The 18,480-nt window shown below is 41.0% G+C and overlaps 1 pseudogene; it reads left to right on the top strand.

The window, feature by feature from the left end:
- LOC143122140 (uncharacterized) overlaps positions 1-18,480 on the top strand; it is a 78,794-nt pseudogene that overhangs the window by 18,877 nt on the left and 41,437 nt on the right.

Genomic DNA, 18,480 nt, shown 5'->3' with positions numbered 1-18,480 from the left:
AAAGCAACAACATGGTAACAGTTAAGTTTTAAAGCAATTCTCTCAACAAGTTTAGGACAATTTAAAAACGGTAGAGTGTCATCCCTTATCAAATACCGCATGAAGCATCTAACTTTTACAACACTGGCTGCAGGCTACGTGGGCTATAGGGGTGTTTCAAGCTTTTTAAAAGTTCTGGGATGAGGGAGATTTCTCCCCCGGGAATTTTTTGAAAATTCTGGTTGCTAAACACACTATTTAAACGCAGTTTGGGAAGGACAGGAATACCGTTACAGAGCAGGGGCTCTGGCTCAAATTAGGTAAACATACCTTATGCGCATTAACTTCACTGCCCAACCCGGGAAAAAGGGAAAGAAAAAAACAAGTTTGTCACAATTTGCGATAGAGAAAAACACAGTTATGGTAATCTACTAACAATAACGATTTGCTCACAACACTCTAAATACATTGTACTGCTGTTTTGGTTTTCCCAAACTTTTAGATGACAAGCCTACGCAGTCAAGGATTTTTAACACCCGCACCAACCCTATTCGTCATGACGCGCCTTAGCCCCAAAAAGGTTGACAACCTCTGCTCTACGCATTAACTGAATCCTTGTTCCAAACAGTGCTTTATTTTTTTTAAATAAGCGTACAGAGGAAACATTTTAAACATGTGTAGACCGTGACCATAGAGGACAATCTCTCGCTGCTGTCAGTGTCAGCATCACTGCTAAGAACAGTGCGTCTTTTAACGTTACGGTTAAACGCCTGAAAAAAATGAAGCTGCTGCTGTTGTTTTCTTTTCATGACTGAATGATTTAGGCTATTATCCTATAATTGAATTCAACGTTGTGTTTTTAAGCGTCAGAATTGACTATTGCAAAGCCATGCCACACAGGCCAAGGCATGACAATGCTACGTTTTCATATTTTATAGTCTATGATTTCCATGCACACCATATTCCGGTTTTATTCGGAATAATGCCAATATTCAGATTGCACATGAGTCAATAAATATAGGCTAGTTGTCACACAAGTGTTTTTGTTTTTTATTGTTGTAGGCTAATATTGAATGATTTCATAGGAATAAAGCTGTGAAAAAATTGTACGCACAGTGCGTACAGGATTACGCCTGCCGGCGCCACTGAAGTGGGATGTAGGCTCCATGTTTTGTGTTTGAACACCTTGTTTATGAAGTGGGATGTAGGCTCCATGTTTTGAACACCTTGTTTATGAAGTGGGATGTAGGCTCCATGTTTTGACCACCTTGTTTATGAAGTGGGATGTAGGCTCCATGTTTTGTGTTTGAACACCTTGTTTATGAAGTGGGATGTAGGCTCCATGTTTTGTGTTTGAACACCTTGTTTATGAAGTGGGATGTAGGCTCCATGTTTTGACCACTTTGTTAAATGAAAATGCATTTTGGTGTTTATTGGGTTTAGGAAGACTTACAATTAATTAATCTATTTCCACATCAGAAATGCAATAGATCTGATCAGTGATCACATCTACCCTAAAATTACCCAGCACATAAGCAATTGAGATTTCAATTTCACACCTCCTCCCTACCCCCACTCAACCTTCTCTGAGGCAATTTCTCACCTACCCTCACTCAGCCTCCTCTGGGGCAAGTTAAGCCTTGACTGTGTCCACATGGGGACCATCAAATGTGGAAACAGTGCTCATTCACATGGAAGTTTCTCCCATAATTCTATTCTACTTGCACTCCAAAAGGTTGGTGAATTTTGAGCCCAGGAATCTAATTAGCCTTCTTCCAGCAGCCAACATTGTGTAAACCAAAACAAGGCTTCAGGGTACACTGACTATCATTAGTGTGCTATCGCCACCTACTGGCAAATGCATAGAACACAACATTCTTTTTTGGGAGGGGGGCTTTCTTGCCTTTATTCTGACAGGACAGTGGAGAGTGAGACAGGAAGCAAGTGGGAGAGAGAGATGGGGTGGGATCGGAAAATGACCGCAGGTCGGATTCGAACCTGGGTCCCCGTGGCCACTCGGACCCATATATGGTACGGGCGCTGTAGCCTGCTGCACCACAGCACCCCCAGAACACAACAGTCTTATGGTTTGTGTACCTGCTGCTCATTTTAGCCTGAATAAGACAAATTATATCACAACCGTGTCAAGCTACTAAGGTCTTTCTTGACATCTATCCAAACTTTAAAAAGACCTTGGCCAATTAGAGGGTTCAGCATCAACTCAAACCAAACATTTGTTTCTTTTATTTTCAGTTTGGTTTACTTAGGTTCAATTAGGTTCAAGACCCTTGAACCAAAAAGTTTGGTTCACACACCTACAAAAATAGGCATGGAAGCTTTCTTTCTTAATTACCCACAACCCCCTCCTTCTCCCCCCACCTTTCATTTCACACCTCCACCTACCCTTGTTTGTGGAGTGTCTGCAAGTGCATCTGTGGCCAATCCCATTGCATGCTCTGTCATTCTAATTTACATCATAAAGGTTCCTGTCACTGATTGGTTAGATTGACCTAATGGATCAGAGAGAAAAAGCATTATATAGACACCAGAGTGGAGTCAGATTTCTGAACTCTCATGTTTAGAGGTGGGCAAGAGGATGCTCTTTACAATTGTTTGATTATTCAATTGATAGCTGACTGGATTTTTCTCATATCACAGAACTTGAGTCTGAAATGTCAGGATTTACTGAACCAACACTGGTGCCCATGCCAGTGAAGAAGATAAAAGAAGAAGAGTTTGATGATTTCCTTCAAGAGTACCTGTTTGCAATTCAGAAAGAAAAAGAAAACCCTGGAGTGAATCATGACTGCAAGTCTGAAACATTCCTATCAACAACCTTAAACTGGGAAGACAAAAAGTCTCCATTGATTAAAATAAACCAGGAGGAAGACTGTAATCTCAGAGAAATTATTCAGAAAGATGAGGTGAGACATGCTGAGGTTAAGGCACATCTTTGTACTGAGTGTGGAAAAGCCTTTTCTAATATGAATCTTCTAAAGTTACACCTGAGGATCCACACAGGAGAAAAATGTCATCAGTGCTCTGACTGTGGTAAGGCCTTTAGTCAAAGTTCTCATCTAATGAAACACCAGAAGGTCCACACAGGAGAAAAGCCACATCAGTGCACTGACTGTGGAAAGGCATTTAGTCACATTTCTTCTCTCAAGTACCACCTGGGGATCCACACAGGAGAAAAGCCACATCAGTGCTCTGACTGTGAAAAGGCCTTTAGTCGAAAGGCTGATCTAAAGGAACACCGGAAGATCCACACAGGAGAAAAGCCGTATCAGTGCACTAACTGTGGGAAGAGTTTCAAGACCAAAGCAGAAGTCAACAGCCATCAGCGTACACATACAGGAGAAAAGCCGTATCAGTGCTCTGACTGTGGAAAGGCCTTTAGTCAAATATCTACTCTTAAGGCACACCAGAGGATCCACACAGGAGAAAAGCCACATCAGTGCTCTGACTGTGGAAAGGCCTTTAGTGGAATGTCTAATCTTAAGGTACACCAGAGGATCCACACAGGAGAAAAGCCGTATCAGTGCACTAACTGTGGGAAGAGTTTCAAGTCCAAAGCAGAAGTCAACACCCATCAGCGTACACATACAGGAGAAAAGCCGTATCAGTGCTCTGACTGTGGATAGGCCTTTAGTCGAATATCTAATCTTAAGGCACACCAGAGCATCCACAATGGAGAAAAGCTGTATCAGTGCACTGACTGTGGAAAGGTCTTTATTCAAATGTCTCATCTCAAGGAACACCAGAGGATCCACACAGGAGAAAAGCCGTATCAGTGCACTGACTGTGGAAAGGCCTTTAGTCAAACTTCTTCTCTCAAGGTACACCATAGAATCCACACAGGAGAAAAGCCGTATCAGTGCACTGACTGTGGAAAGGCCTTTAGTCGAATGTCTAATCTTAAGGTACACCAGAGGATCCACACAAGAGAAAAGCTGCATCAGTGCTCTGAGTGTGGAAAGGCCTTTGGTGATACGTCAACCCTCCTTACACACCAGAGAATCCACACAGAATAGTTTTCAAATCAACACCCATAATTGCACGCATACAGGAGAAAAAGCCACATCACTGCTCTGACTGTGGAAAGGCCTTCAGTCAAAGGCATCATCTAATGAGTCACCAGAAGATCCACACAGGAGAAAAGCTGATTAATGTACTACATGTGGTAAGAGTTTCAGTCAAAACTCAACTCTTAAGACCCATCAGAGAAAACACACTAGAGGTAAAATCAACAAAACTGATTAGACTAAATTTTTTTTTTTTATAATATTGAAGTCAAGATTTACCGAAACATGTATGTGCACACAAAATGGTGAAACTGCATATGTCTTTTGGTATTTTCGGTTTGGGAAGTCTTTGAATCAACAGTTTAATCTACTTCCACATACATTTCACATTTACCCTGAAATTGTATCCAACACTGAGATACTCATTGTTTGATCCTTAATAAAACAAAATGGCTGATATGACACCTCATGAGATCAGACATACTGTATAAAACTACAACTAAAAGTTGCGATGCAAAAACTCTTATAACTATTACTATGAGAGATGCTTTGAGATTTTAGAAATGTTATTCCATCATTGTAAATAAATGTGTAGAATATGAACAAATCAACTCTGCATGACTATGCCAATGACAAGGTATCTCATTATGGCTGATTGAACAAATTCATGTTTATTTTTTACATGGAATGGAATGTTTTTTAAAAAACAAAATAATAAACAAAACTCAGAATTATTTGGAATAAATGTCTTACTTTCTGGTGCAAATGATTAAGTCTTTGGGAAGTTGCATCAAAAATAAAGCTCATAAACATAATTTTCTTTTTACATGTGGCTTCCACTTGCTATAGACGTTTCATCATTCTTACACACACACACACACACACACAAACACACACACACAAACATAAACACGTACACGCACACATGCACACAATTCAAGAATTTCACAGAATTATGAACAGGCAAGATGGGGGTGGGGTTGTATAAAATGTATTTTACATGTGAAATCTATGAACTGATCATGTTTTGGTACTTGTTGTCTAGCAGATACCAGTGAGAATTGAGTGTGCATGCCAGCTAGCTTAGCTGTGCTTGTGGAACGTTGGTAAACCTCACTCCCTGACACCTCAAGAGTGCTGCTGGCATGCGAGCCAGTAGCCGGGGCTATTGGCTCAATTGTTAGCTCGCTCGCCTCCCGATCCGAGGTGCTGCTGTTCGCGGGTTCGAGTCCGGGCGTGTGCAGGGCTGAATCGCGCAGGTTCAACACAACGCAGGTTACAAATGCAATTCAGTGAGACAGTTAGAATCATATATGCCTTTCACCTTTTGTTTTTATCCAGCAGCCAGACCAGCAGATACCCTGACTCTGCTGAATTACTGAAGCTAAGCAGGCTTAGTTAGTACTTGGATAAGAAACCTCCATGGAAGAGTAGGTTCCTGCTGGAAGTGGTGTTGGTGGCTGGCCAGAAGGTCGCACTCTTCTCTGTGTCCAAAAGCCACCAAACAAATATCAATCCCAATGTCCTAATGTAGTGACATGGACACTGTACTGCAGGAGATGTTTTCCTTTGCATGAATGTTAAGTTGAGGTCCTGACTCACCATGGTTGTTAACGATCCCATGGCACTTATCGCAAAGAGTAGGTGGATCCCTGATTTGCTTTATTTATGTACACATACATAAAGACACACACACATGCACACATACACACACACACAAAGACACGTACACACACACACTACACATGCACCCACACATACAAACACACCTACATACACACACACACACACACACACACACACAAAAAAAACACACACAAAACACATATACACAAAACAACCACACACTCAATTACAAACACACAAAAAAGGAACAACGTAGGAATTGAACACAATTTGACAAGCGTGACTTATTTTTGTGGGAAAAAATGTGCTGGACTGGGCAGCGGTCATATTTTGTACCGCTCTGCGGTACATCTAGTTCTAATTTGGATCGATGACCATTCCCATCTCATGTCCCTTCATTCTAATTTGGATCGATGACCATTCCCATCTCATGCCCCATCATTCTAATTTGGATCGATGACCATTCCCATCTCATGCCCCATCATTCTAATTTGGATCGATGACCATTCCCATCTCATGTTCCATCATTCTAATTTGCATTTGAAAGTCAAGGTTTATTAACAAACAGGTGAACATGCATTTTGGTGTTTATTGGGTTTAGGAAGACTTTAAATCAATGAATCTATTTCCAATTCAGAAATGCAATAGATCTGATCAGTGATCACATCTACCCTAAAATTACCCAGCACATAAGCAATTGAGATTTGAATTTAACACCTCCTCCCTACCCCCACTCAACCTCCTCTGGGGCAATTTCACATCTCCCCACACCCACTCAACCTCCTCTGGGGCAATTTCACATCTCCCCACCCCCACTCAACCACCTCTGAGGCAATTTCACATCTTCCCCCTACCCCAACTCAACCTCCTCTGGGGCAATTTCACACCTCCTCCCTACCCCCACTCAACCTCCTCTGGGGCAATTTCACACCTCCTCCCTACCCCCACTCAACCTCCTCTGGGGCAAGTCAAGTCTTGACTGTGTCCACATGAGGAGCATCAAATGTGTAAACAGTGCTCATTCACATGGACGTTTCTCCCATAATTCTATTCTACTTGCACTCCAAAAGGTTGGTGAATTTTGAGGCCAGGAATGTAATTAGCCTTCTTCAGGCAGCAACCATTGTGTAAACCAAAACAAGGCTACAGGGTACACTGACTATCATTAGTGTGTTATCGCCACCTACTGGCAAATGCATAGAACACAACAGTCTTATGGTTTGTGTACTTGTTGCTCATTTTAGCCTGAATAAGACAAATTATATCACAACCGTGTCAAGCTACTAAGGTCTTTCTTGACATCTATCCAAACTTTAAAAAGACCTTGGCCAATTAGAGGGTTCAGCATCAACTCAAACCAAGCATTTGTTTATTTTATTTTCAGTTTAGTTTACTTAGGTTCAATTAGGTTCAAGACCCAATGTGGCCCTTGAGCCAAAAAGTGTGTCCACCTCTGCTCTCAACATACACACCTACAAAAATAGGTATGGAAGCTTTCTTGCTTAATTACCCACAACCCCCTCCTTCTCCCCCCACCTTTCATTTCACACCTCCACCTACCCTCGTTTGTGGAGTGTCTGCAAGTGCATCTGTGGCCAATCCCATTGGATGCCCTGTCATTCTAATTTACATCATAAAGATTCCTGTCACTGATTGGTTAGATTGACCCAATGGGTCAGAGAGAAAAAGCATTATATAGACACCAGAGTGGAGTGGCAAGAGGATGCTCTTTACACTTGTTTGATTATTCAATTGATAGTTGACTGGATTTCTCTCATATCACAGACCTGGAGTCTGAAATGTCAGGATTTACTGAACCAACACTGGTGCCCATGCCAGTGAAGAAGATAAAAGAAGAAGAGTTTGATGATTTCCTTCAAGAATACCTGTTTGCAGTTCAGAAAGAAAAAGAAAACCCTGGACTGGATCATGACTGCAAGTCTGAAACATTCCTATCAACAACCTTAAACTGGGAAGACAAAAAGTCTCCATTGATTAAAATAAACCAGGAGGAAGACTGTAATCTCAGAGAAATTATTCAGAAAGATGAGATGAGACATGCTCAGGTTAAGGCACATCTTTGTACTGAGTGTGGAAAAGCCTTTTCTAAGATGAATCTTCTAAAGTCACACCAGAGGATCCACACAGGAGAAAAGCCATATAAGTGCTCTGACTGTGAAAAGGCCTATATTCAAATGTCTCATCTGAAGGAACACCAGAGGATCCACACAGGAGAAAAGCCTTATCAATGCCCTCTCTGTGACAAGGCCTTTAGTCGATCTTCTCATCTCCAGGAACACCAGAAGATCCACACAGGAGTAAAGCCGTATCAGTGTACTACATGTGGGAAGAGTTTCAAGACTAGTTCTCAGGTCAACACCCATCAGCGCACACATACAGGAGAAAAGCCGTATCAGTGCTCTGACTGTGGAAAGGCCTTTAGTAGAATATCTAATCTTAAGGCACACCAGAGGATCCACACAGGAGAAAAGCTGTATCAGTGCACTGACTGTGGAAAGGCCTTTAGTCAAATATCTCATCTCCAGGAACACCAGAAGATCCACACAAAGTCATATCAGTGTACTACATGTGGGAAGAGTTTCAAGAATAGTTTTCAGATCAACACCCAAACTCGCACGCATACAGGAGAAAAGCCACATCTGTGCTCTGACTGTGGAAAGGCCTTTAGTCAAAGGCTTCATCTAATGCGACACCAGAAGGTCATCACCAGAGAAAAGCCTTATCAGTGCTCTGACTGTGGAATGGCCTTCAGCCAAAGGTATCGTCTAATTGGACACCAGAAGATCCACACAAGAGTAAAGCCGATTAATGTACTACATGTGGTAAGAGTTTCAGTCGAAACTCAACTCTTAAGACCCATCAGAGAAAATACACTAGAGGTAAATATCAACAAAACTGATTTGACTGAAATGGTATTTTAATAATATTGAAGTCAATATTTACCAAAACATGTATGTGCACACAAAATGGTGAAACTGCATAAATATTTTGGAGTTTTCGGTTTGGGAAGTCTTTGAATCAACTGTTCAATCTACTTCCACATTGGAACTGTCAGAATTCAAAATGTCACATTTACTGAGATACTCATTGTTTGATCCTATTCTATTGATATTCTATTTTATCCTATTCTATTGATATTCTAGTTGATCCTATTCCTTGATGTTCATGTTGTTTACTAATGAGCTGAATGAATATGAGACCAAATCTGAATATAAAGAGAAACACCTCATGAGATCAGACATACTGTATAAAACTACAACTAAAAGTTGCGATGCAAAAACTCTTATAACTATTACTATGAGAGATGCTTTGAGATTTTAGAAATGTTATTCCATCATTGTAAATAAATGTGTAGAATATGAACAAATCAACTCTGCATGACTATGCCAATGACAAGGTATCTCATTATGGCTGATTGAACAAATTCATGTTTATTTTTTACATGGAATGGAATGTTTTTTAAAAAACAAAATAATAAACAAAACTCAGAATTATTTGGAATAAATGTCTTACTTTCTGGTGCAAATGATTAAGTCTTTGGGAAGTTGCATCAAAAATAAAGCTCATAAACATAATTTTCTTTTTACATGTGGCTTCCACTTGCTATAGACGTTTCATCATTCTTACACACACACACACACAAACACACACACACAAACATAAACACGTACACGCACACATGCACACAATTCAAGAATTTCACAGAATTATGAACAGGCAAGATGGGGGTGGGGTTGTATAAAATGTATTTTACATGTGAAATCTATGAACTGATCATGTTTTGGTACTTGTTGTCTAGCAGATACCAGTGAGAATTGAGTGTGCATGCCAGCTAGCTTAGCTGTGCTTGTGGAACGTTGGTAAACCTCACTCCCTGACACCTCAAGAGTGCTGCTGGCATGCGAGCCAGTAGCCGGGGCTATTGGCTCAATTGTTAGCTCGCTCGCCTCCCGATCCGAGGTGCTGCTGTTCGCGGGTTCAAGTCCGGGCGTGTGCAGGGCTGAATCGCGCAGGTTCAACACAACGCAGGTTACAAATGCAATTCAGTGAGACAGTTAGAATCATATATGCCTTTCACCTTTTGTTTTTATCCAGCAGCCAGACCAGCAGATACCCTGACTCTGCTGAATTACTGAAGCTAAGCAGGCTTAGTTAGTACTTGGATAAGAAACCTCCATGGAAGAGTAGGTTCCTGCTGGAAGTGGTGTTGGTGGCTGGCCAGAAGGTCGCACTCTTCTCTGTGTCCAAAAGCCACCAAACAAATATCAATCCCAATGTCCTAATGTAGTGACATGGACACTGTACTGCAGGAGATGTTTTCCTTTGCATGAATGTTAAGTTGAGGTCCTGACTCACCATGGTTGTTAACGATCCCATGGCACTTATCGCAAAGAGTAGGTGGATCCCTGATTTGCTTTATTTATGTACACATACATAAAGACACACACACATGCACACATACACACACACACAAAGACACGTACACACACACACTACACATGCACCCACACATACAAACACACCTACATACACACACACACACACACACACACACACAAAAAAAACACACACAAAACACATATACACAAAACAACCACACACTCAATTACAAACACACAAAAAAGGAACAACGTAGGAATTGAACACAATTTGACAAGCGTGACTTATTTTTGTGGGAAAAAATGTGCTGGACTGGGCAGCGGTCATATTTTGTACCGCTCTGCGGTACATCTAGTTCTAATTTGGATCGATGACCATTCCCATCTCATGTCCCTTCATTCTAATTTGGATCGATGACCATTCCCATCTCATGCCCCATCATTCTAATTTGGATCGATGACCATTCCCATCTCATGCCCCATCATTCTAATTTGGATCGATGACCATTCCCATCTCATGTTCCATCATTCTAATTTGCATTTGAAAGTCAAGGTTTATTAACAAACAGGTGAACATGCATTTTGGTGTTTATTGGGTTTAGGAAGACTTTAAATCAATGAATCTATTTCCAATTCAGAAATGCAATAGATCTGATCAGTGATCACATCTACCCTAAAATTACCCAGCACATAAGCAATTGAGATTTGAATTTAACACCTCCTCCCTACCCCCACTCAACCTCCTCTGGGGCAATTTCACATCTCCCCACACCCACTCAACCTCCTCTGGGGCAATTTCACATCTCCCCACCCCCACTCAACCACCTCTGAGGCAATTTCACATCTTCCCCCTACCCCAACTCAACCTCCTCTGGGGCAATTTCACACCTCCTCCCTACCCCCACTCAACCTCCTCTGGGGCAATTTCACACCTCCTCCCTACCCCCACTCAACCTCCTCTGGGGCAAGTCAAGTCTTGACTGTGTCCACATGAGGAGCATCAAATGTGTAAACAGTGCTCATTCACATGGACGTTTCTCCCATAATTCTATTCTACTTGCACTCCAAAAGGTTGGTGAATTTTGAGGCCAGGAATGTAATTAGCCTTCTTCAGGCAGCAACCATTGTGTAAACCAAAACAAGGCTACAGGGTACACTGACTATCATTAGTGTGTTATCGCCACCTACTGGCAAATGCATAGAACACAACAGTCTTATGGTTTGTGTACTTGTTGCTCATTTTAGCCTGAATAAGACAAATTATATCACAACCGTGTCAAGCTACTAAGGTCTTTCTTGACATCTATCCAAACTTTAAAAAGACCTTGGCCAATTAGAGGGTTCAGCATCAACTCAAACCAAGCATTTGTTTATTTTATTTTCAGTTTAGTTTACTTAGGTTCAATTAGGTTCAAGACCCAATGTGGCCCTTGAGCCAAAAAGTGTGTCCACCTCTGCTCTCAACATACACACCTACAAAAATAGGTATGGAAGCTTTCTTGCTTAATTACCCACAACCCCCTCCTTCTCCCCCCACCTTTCATTTCACACCTCCACCTACCCTCGTTTGTGGAGTGTCTGCAAGTGCATCTGTGGCCAATCCCATTGGATGCCCTGTCATTCTAATTTACATCATAAAGATTCCTGTCACTGATTGGTTAGATTGACCCAATGGGTCAGAGAGAAAAAGCATTATATAGACACCAGAGTGGAGTCAGATTTCTAAACTCTCGTGTTTAGAGGTGGCAAGAGGATGCTCTTTACACTTGTTTGATTATTCAATTGATAGTTGACTGGATTTCTCTCATATCACAGACCTGGAGTCTGAAATGTCAGGATTTACTGAACCAACACTGGTGCCCATGCCAGTGAAGAAGATAAAAGAAGAAGAGTTTGATGATTTCCTTCAAGAATACCTGTTTGCAGTTCAGAAAGAAAAAGAAAACCCTGGACTGGATCATGACTGCAAGTCTGAAACATTCCTATCAACAACCTTAAACTGGGAAGACAAAAAGTCTCCATTGATTAAAATAAACCAGGAGGAAGACTGTAATCTCAGAGAAATTATTCAGAAAGATGAGATGAGACATGCTCAGGTTAAGGCACATCTTTGTACTGAGTGTGGAAAAGCCTTTTCTAAGATGAATCTTCTAAAGTCACACCAGAGGATCCACACAGGAGAAAAGCCATATAAGTGCTCTGACTGTGAAAAGGCCTATATTCAAATGTCTCATCTGAAGGAACACCAGAGGATCCACACAGGAGAAAAGCCTTATCAATGCCCTCTCTGTGACAAGGCCTTTAGTCGATCTTCTCATCTCCAGGAACACCAGAAGATCCACACAGGAGTAAAGCCGTATCAGTGTACTACATGTGGGAAGAGTTTCAAGACTAGTTCTCAGGTCAACACCCATCAGCGCACACATACAGGAGAAAAGCCGTATCAGTGCTCTGACTGTGGAAAGGCCTTTAGTAGAATATCTAATCTTAAGGCACACCAGAGGATCCACACAGGAGAAAAGCTGTATCAGTGCACTGACTGTGGAAAGGCCTTTAGTCAAATATCTCATCTCCAGGAACACCAGAAGATCCACACAAAGTCATATCAGTGTACTACATGTGGGAAGAGTTTCAAGAATAGTTTTCAGATCAACACCCAAACTCGCACGCATACAGGAGAAAAGCCACATCTGTGCTCTGACTGTGGAAAGGCCTTTAGTCAAAGGCTTCATCTAATGCGACACCAGAAGGTCATCACCAGAGAAAAGCCTTATCAGTGCTCTGACTGTGGAATGGCCTTCAGCCAAAGGTATCGTCTAATTGGACACCAGAAGATCCACACAAGAGTAAAGCCGATTAATGTACTACATGTGGTAAGAGTTTCAGTCGAAACTCAACTCTTAAGACCCATCAGAGAAAATACACTAGAGGTAAATATCAACAAAACTGATTTGACTGAAATGGTATTTTAATAATATTGAAGTCAATATTTACCAAAACATGTATGTGCACACAAAATGGTGAAACTGCATAAATATTTTGGAGTTTTCGGTTTGGGAAGTCTTTGAATCAACTGTTCAATCTACTTCCACATTGGAACTGTCAGAATTCAAAATGTCACATTTACTGAGATACTCATTGTTTGATCCTATTCTATTGATATTCTATTTTATCCTATTCTATTGATATTCTAGTTGATCCTATTCCTTGATGTTCATGTTGTTTACTAATGAGCTGAATGAATATGAGACCAAATCTGAATATAAAGAGAAACACCTCATGAGATCAGACATACTGTATAAAACTACAACTAAAAGTTGCGATGCAAAAACTCTTATAACTATTACTATGAGAGATGCTTTGAGATTTTAGAAATGTTATTCCATCATTGTAAATAAATGTGTAGAATATGAACAAATCAACTCTGCATGACTATGCCAATGACAAGGTATCTCATTATGGCTGATTGAACAAATTCATGTTTATTTTTTACATGGAATGGAATGTTTTTTAAAAAACAAAATAATAAACAAAACTCAGAATTATTTGGAATAAATGTCTTACTTTCTGGTGCAAATGATTAAGTCTTTGGGAAGTTGCATCAAAAATAAAGCTCATAAACATAATTTTCTTTTTACATGTGGCTTCCACTTGCTATAGACGTTTCATCATTCTTACACACACACACACACAAACACACACACACAAACATAAACACGTACACGCACACATGCACACAATTCAAGAATTTCACAGAATTATGAACAGGCAAGATGGGGGTGGGGTTGTATAAAATGTATTTTACATGTGAAATCTATGAACTGATCATGTTTTGGTACTTGTTGTCTAGCAGATACCAGTGAGAATTGAGTGTGCATGCCAGCTAGCTTAGCTGTGCTTGTGGAACGTTGGTAAACCTCACTCCCTGACACCTCAAGAGTGCTGCTGGCATGCGAGCCAGTAGCCGGGGCTATTGGCTCAATTGTTAGCTCGCTCGCCTCCCGATCCGAGGTGCTGCTGTTCGCGGGTTCGAGTCCGGGCGTGTGCAGGGCTGAATCGCGCAGGTTCAACACAACGCAGGTTACAAATGCAATTCAGTGAGACAGTTAGAATCATATATGCCTTTCACCTTTTGTTTTTATCCAGCAGCCAGACCAGCAGATACCCTGACTCTGCTGAATTACTGAAGCTAAGCAGGCTTAGTTAGTACTTGGATAAGAAACCTCCATGGAAGAGTAGGTTCCTGCTGGAAGTGGTGTTGGTGGCTGGCCAGAAGGTCGCACTCTTCTCTGTGTCCAAAAGCCACCAAACAAATATCAATCCCAATGTCCTAATGTAGTGACATGGACACTGTACTGCAGGAGATGTTTTCCTTTGCATGAATGTTAAGTTGAGGTCCTGACTCACCATGGTTGTTAACGATCCCATGGCACTTATCGCAAAGAGTAGGTGGATCCCTGATTTGCTTTATTTATGTACACATACATAAAGACACACACACATGCACACATACACACACACACAAAGACACGTACACACACACACTACACATGCACCCACACATACAAACACACCTACATACACACACACACACACACACACACACACAAAAAAAACACACACAAAACACATATACACAAAACAACCACACACTCAATTACAAACACACAAAAAAGGAACAACGTAGGAATTGAACACAATTTGACAAGCGTGACTTATTTTTGTGGGAAAAAATGTGCTGGACTGGGCAGCGGTCATATTTTGTACCGCTCTGCGGTACATCTAGTTCTAATTTGGATCGATGACCATTCCCATCTCATGTCCCTTCATTCTAATTTGGATCGATGACCATTCCCATCTCATGCCCCATCATTCTAATTTGGATCGATGACCATTCCCATCTCATGCCCCATCATTCTAATTTGGATCGATGACCATTCCCATCTCATGTTCCATCATTCTAATTTGCATTTGAAAGTCAAGGTTTATTAACAAACAGGTGAACATGCATTTTGGTGTTTATTGGGTTTAGGAAGACTTTAAATCAATGAATCTATTTCCAATTCAGAAATGCAATAGATCTGATCAGTGATCACATCTACCCTAAAATTACCCAGCACATAAGCAATTGAGATTTGAATTTAACACCTCCTCCCTACCCCCACTCAACCTCCTCTGGGGCAATTTCACATCTCCCCACACCCACTCAACCTCCTCTGGGGCAATTTCACATCTCCCCACCCCCACTCAACCACCTCTGAGGCAATTTCACATCTTCCCCCTACCCCAACTCAACCTCCTCTGGGGCAATTTCACACCTCCTCCCTACCCCCACTCAACCTCCTCTGGGGCAATTTCACACCTCCTCCCTACCCCCACTCAACCTCCTCTGGGGCAAGTCAAGTCTTGACTGTGTCCACATGAGGAGCATCAAATGTGTAAACAGTGCTCATTCACATGGACGTTTCTCCCATAATTCTATTCTACTTGCACTCCAAAAGGTTGGTGAATTTTGAGGCCAGGAATGTAATTAGCCTTCTTCAGGCAGCAACCATTGTGTAAACCAAAACAAGGCTACAGGGTACACTGACTATCATTAGTGTGTTATCGCCACCTACTGGCAAATGCATAGAACACAACAGTCTTATGGTTTGTGTACTTGTTGCTCATTTTAGCCTGAATAAGACAAATTATATCACAACCGTGTCAAGCTACTAAGGTCTTTCTTGACATCTATCCAAACTTTAAAAAGACCTTGGCCAATTAGAGGGTTCAGCATCAACTCAAACCAAGCATTTGTTTATTTTATTTTCAGTTTAGTTTACTTAGGTTCAATTAGGTTCAAGACCCAATGTGGCCCTTGAGCCAAAAAGTGTGTCCACCTCTGCTCTCAACATACACACCTACAAAAATAGGTATGGAAGCTTTCTTGCTTAATTACCCACAACCCCCTCCTTCTCCCCCCACCTTTCATTTCACACCTCCACCTACCCTCGTTTGTGGAGTGTCTGCAAGTGCATCTGTGGCCAATCCCATTGGATGCCCTGTCATTCTAATTTACATCATAAAGATTCCTGTCACTGATTGGTTAGATTGACCCAATGGGTCAGAGAGAAAAAGCATTATATAGACACCAGAGTGGAGTCAGATTTCTAAACTCTCGTGTTTAGAGGTGGCAAGAGGATGCTCTTTACACTTGTTTGATTATTCAATTGATAGTTGACTGGATTTCTCTCATATCACAGACCTGGAGTCTGAAATGTCAGGATTTACTGAACCAACACTGGTGCCCATGCCAGTGAAGAAGATAAAAGAAGAAGAGTTTGATGATTTCCTTCAAGAATACCTGTTTGCAGTTCAGAAAGAAAAAGAAAACCCTGGACTGGATCATGACTGCAAGTCTGAAACATTCCTATCAACAACCTTAAACTGGGAAGACAAAAAGTCTCCATTGATTAAAATAAACCAGGAGGAAGACTGTAATCTCAGAGAAATTATTCAGAAAGATGAGATGAGACATGCTCAGGTTAAGGCACATCTTTGTACTGAGTGTGGAAAAGCCTTTTCTAAGATGAATCTTCTAAAGTCACACCAGAGGATCCACACAGGAGAAAAGCCATATAAGTGCTCTGACTGTGAAAAGGCCTATATTCAAATGTCTCATCTGAAGGAACACCAGAGGATCCACACAGGAGAAAAGCCTTATCAATGCCCTCTCTGTGACAAGGCCTTTAGTCGATCTTCTCATCTCCAGGAACACCAGAAGATCCACACAGGAGTAAAGCCGTATCAGTGTACTACATGTGGGAAGAGTTTCAAGACTAGTTCTCAGGTCAACACCCATCAGCGCACACATACAGGAGAAAAGCCGTATCAGTGCTCTGACTGTGGAAAGGCCTTTAGTAGAATATCTAATCTTAAGGCACACCAGAGGATCCACACAGGAGAAAAGCTGTATCAGTGCACTGACTGTGGAAAGGCCTTTAGTCAAATATCTCATCTCCAGGAACACCAGAAGATCCACACAAAGTCATATCAGTGTACTACATGTGGGAAGAGTTTCAAGAATAGTTTTCAGATCAACACCCAAACTCGCACGCATACAGGAGAAAAGCCACATCTGTGCTCTGACTGTGGAAAGGCCTTTAGTCAAAGGCTTCATCTAATGCGACACCAGAAGGTCATCACCAGAGAAAAGCCTTATCAGTGCTCTGACTGTGGAATGGCCTTCAGCCAAAGGTATCGTCTAATTGGACACCAGAAGATCCACACAAGAGTAAAGCCGATTAATGTACTACATGTGGTAAGAGTTTCAGTCGAAACTCAACTCTTAAGACCCATCAGAGAAAATACACTAGAGGTAAATATCAACAAAACTGATTTGACTGAAATGGTATTTTAATAATATTGAAGTCAATATTTACCAAAACATGTATGTGCACACAAAATGGTGAAACTGCATAAATATTTTGGAGTTTTCGGTTTGGGAAGTCTTTGAATCAACTGTTCAATCTACTTCCACATTGGAACTGTCAGAATTCAAAATGTCACATTTACTGAGATACTCATTGTTTGATCCTATTCTATTGATATTCTATTTTATCCTATTCTATTGATATTCTAGTTGATCCTATTCCTTGATGTTCATGTTGTTTACTAATGAGCTGAATGAATATGAGACCAAATCTGAATATAAAGAGAAACACCTCATGAGATCAGACATACTGTATAAAACTACAACTAAAAGTTGCGATGCAAAAACTCTTATAACTATTACTATGAGAGATGCTTTGAGATTTTAGAAATGTTATTCCATCATTGTAAATAAATGTGTAGAATATGAACAAATCAACTCTGCATGACTATGCCAATGACAAGGTATCTCATTATGGCTGATTGAACAAATTCATGTTTATTTTTTACATGGAATGGAATGTTTTTTAAAAAACAAAATAATAAACAAAACTCAGAATTATTTGGAATAAATGTCTTACTTTCTGGTGCAAATGATTAAGTCTTTGGGAAGTTGCATCAAAAATAAAGCTCATAAACATAATTTTCTTTTTACATGTGGCTTCCACTTGCTATAGACGTTTCATCATTCTTACACACACACACACACAAACACACACACACAAACATAAACACGTACACGCACACATGCACACAATTCAAGAATTTCACAGAATTATGAACAGGCAAGATGGGGGTGGGGTTGTATAAAATGTATTTTACATGTGAAATCTATGAACTGATCATGTTTTGGTACTTGTTGTCTAGCAGATACCAGTGAGAATTGAGTGTGCATGCCAGCTAGCTTAGCTGTGCTTGTGGAACGTTGGTAAACCTCACTCCCTGACACCTCAAGAGTGCTGCTGGCATGCGAGCCAGTAGCCGGGGCTATTGGCTCAATTGTTAGCTCGCTCGCCTCCCGATCCGAGGTGCTGCTG

This window comes from Alosa pseudoharengus, unplaced genomic scaffold (genome assembly GCF_046254945.1).
Source record: "Alosa pseudoharengus isolate Yale_2024_CS ecotype anadromous, Long Island Sound unplaced genomic scaffold, YU_APseudo_1.1 YU_APseudo_1.1_scf_1, whole genome shotgun sequence".
NCBI classification, from domain to species: Eukaryota; Metazoa; Chordata; class Actinopteri; order Clupeiformes; family Clupeidae; genus Alosa; species Alosa pseudoharengus.
Note: the sequence above shows the minus strand (reverse complement) of the source record. Positions and strands in the feature narration are given on the sequence as shown.